Below are 2,783 nucleotides of genomic sequence, written 5' to 3' on the forward strand. Positions count from 1 at the left end.
TATTAAAATACCAGCTTTTTAAGAACTTACATTCTCTTTACTTCCTAGATCAAATAGATGGTAAAACATTTTTCTATGTACTGAATGGCTTCATTTAATGCTACGTTTTTAATGTGATAGAGCTAAAAAAATATTGTTAAGGAGCTCATTATTTGGCAAATGGTATCTTATGTATATGTATACTGACCACACATGTTTTGTCAACCTAAAATTGTTATTTGAGAATCTATCCATTCAAGCATCTCTTCAAGAAGTGGAACTAATCAAACCCACAGCAGTCAGTACTTTTACTAGTTGCCCAGGTTTCTTCATCAGAGTTCATTTTGTGTTTTCTTATGCTACCATCTGCCAAGGACAAACATAAATTTGGATTCTTTTGAATGGTTCTCCCATTTTGAGCTACTTCCTCTGCTATAAAAAATTCCTTTGGGAAAAAAAAAAAAAAGCCAAATTGTCATTTGCAGAAAGTTCTTTATTGATTAGCAGCACTCTAGAAGTGATTTTAAAATACTTACCCAGACTGAAATAAAATATATGACCAAATTTTTGCAATCTCGGGATTCAAAACAGTAAGCTTCTTGGGGCAGAGACCATCAGAAAATTTTATTTGTACGTGGTGCTTAGCACAGTGAGACCCTAGCTTTTGACTGCAGCCCCTGAGTGCTACTGTAATAGAAATAATAAACGATAATAATAATAAAGTCTGCCTATTAACTTGACAGGCAATTTTTGAAATAATGAGTCATCAAGGAAACTAATTTTTTCCCAATAAGCAATTCAGCCATTTCCTCTCATCACAGATAATATACATCTGTCTTCTATGCTGTTTGCGGAAATTTTGTAGATGTGCTGTGTCTTCTCATGAGAAAATTGGTTCATGAAATGGAACAATTTTTCTCAGACTCATGATTTCTTCTTTATTGAGGGCCAAATTGAGCCTGTGTTCAATTGCCCACGTCTGGGACAGCAAGTAGTTACAGCACCTCCAGAGCAAGCCGGGGAAGAAATTGTGACTCAGAAAGTTCCAACCCCTTTCTCAGCCTCAGCTCCCTAATTGCTCCAGAAAGAAAGTAACCTGCTCTGTATGCTCTATAGTATAGACTATTTACCACCCCTGCCAGCTCAGCTCAGCTCGCTGCCACGTTAAGCGGTGAGAGCCAAGATTACTTTCACACCCTCCTCGTATGTGCAGAGGATATGAAAAAGAAAGGACTTCTAAGTGAAAAGCCTTTATTCTCCATCCTGCGGCAAACTCAAAATCTGTGGAGGCCATGTGGAGACTTACTGCTTCAGTAAGGACAAATAAACCTAGGCATCAATCTGACCCTTCATTATCAGATAACAGCATGTGTTTAAAGAAACAAAATCCCCAAAAGTGGAAAAGTCAGATCATTCTTCTACCTATTCAAAACAATCCTGGACTGTTGTGGTTTCTTTTCAATTTCTCTTTGACTTGAGACACCACCCATAACAACTAAAGACCTCTACATGGGTCTTATACGTACACTTAAGACCTATAATATGGGTCTTAAGCATACAATGTTATGTTGGCATGCCTGGCATGTTTTGCTGACAACATTCTATATTGAAGCAATAATGTTTATAGCCTCATCTTTCAGAGATCTTAAAGTTGTCAGTGGCAACTGAAGTGCCTTTGATTGCCTTTATTTGCTGTGTGGATCCATATTAACGACTAAATAAAATAGCCAGATGATTTGAGTTCTCTCAAAAAAATCACCTCTGATTTTGGATCAAAGACTTGTTTAACAATATCCACAGTCCTCATGCGTCCACACCACACAATTTGATGTACTCATCATCAATCATATGCCTTATGATTAATTTGAGTTGTTATGAGCAATGTCTATCACAGCAGTCCTGGCATGAATAATTATTGTTCTGCACCCTGCTGAGATAACTCATTTCTCACAAAGATCTGCAATTTGATATCTGCATAAAAGGAAAGATGAAATAGGAATAGTTTATTAGGATGGTATATTCTGTTCAAAATTTTCATAAGAAACTTTTTTACATCCTAGGAATTGACAACTGCTTCTGAGAAAAACATAAGAAACAGGTTTTAATAGCTTGGAGATATTGTCTTTGCAATTACCCCTAGATTTTTCCATCAACATGCAGGATTTGTATATCAAAAATAGCAGTGGGAATTTTAGAGCCTGCTGGTTTCCTGGAGACTTGTACTGCAAATTGCAATCACAGTCAGAAACAAAGCCATGTCATTCTGAGGAAGACAGAATAACATAGGCAGGACCAAAAGAAGATGAAATGTAACATAAAAAAAATCCAGTCAAATATAGAGATTGAGTCAAACAGGAGACAGAATGGACAACAAGACAGACATGCAGGAGCTGGGAAGCTAGAGAGCAGAACTGGCACCTGCAAACCAAAGTCCACAGTGCCATCTGCGTAGGGAAAAGAAAATTTACCAGCAATTGTCTTTGGCCAGACCTGGAGTTTGAATCGCATCAACAGGTTTCACCCTTGTGCGTCACCAAGATCCTTCTTTGGGAGCACCCACGATGCTGCCTTGAGCAACAACCCTGCTGAGAGCAGCACCATGGCTCACACTCTGAGGAGTGAGAGCAAGTTGACACAGACCCTGTTTGTATCTGTCATTAAGTCAAACAGGACCAAAAAACTCAGGTTCTCCATCTTACAGGCAGGTGTTCAAGGCACTAGAGAGCTATTTTTTTTCTAACTCGAAGAACATTTAAGTATGACATGTGAAATGAAAAAGAACTAACAGAAGAGACTGAGAAGTT

Source organism: Opisthocomus hoazin, chromosome 7 (assembly GCF_030867145.1).
Source record: "Opisthocomus hoazin isolate bOpiHoa1 chromosome 7, bOpiHoa1.hap1, whole genome shotgun sequence".
In the NCBI taxonomy this organism is placed as follows: domain Eukaryota; kingdom Metazoa; phylum Chordata; class Aves; order Opisthocomiformes; family Opisthocomidae; genus Opisthocomus; species Opisthocomus hoazin.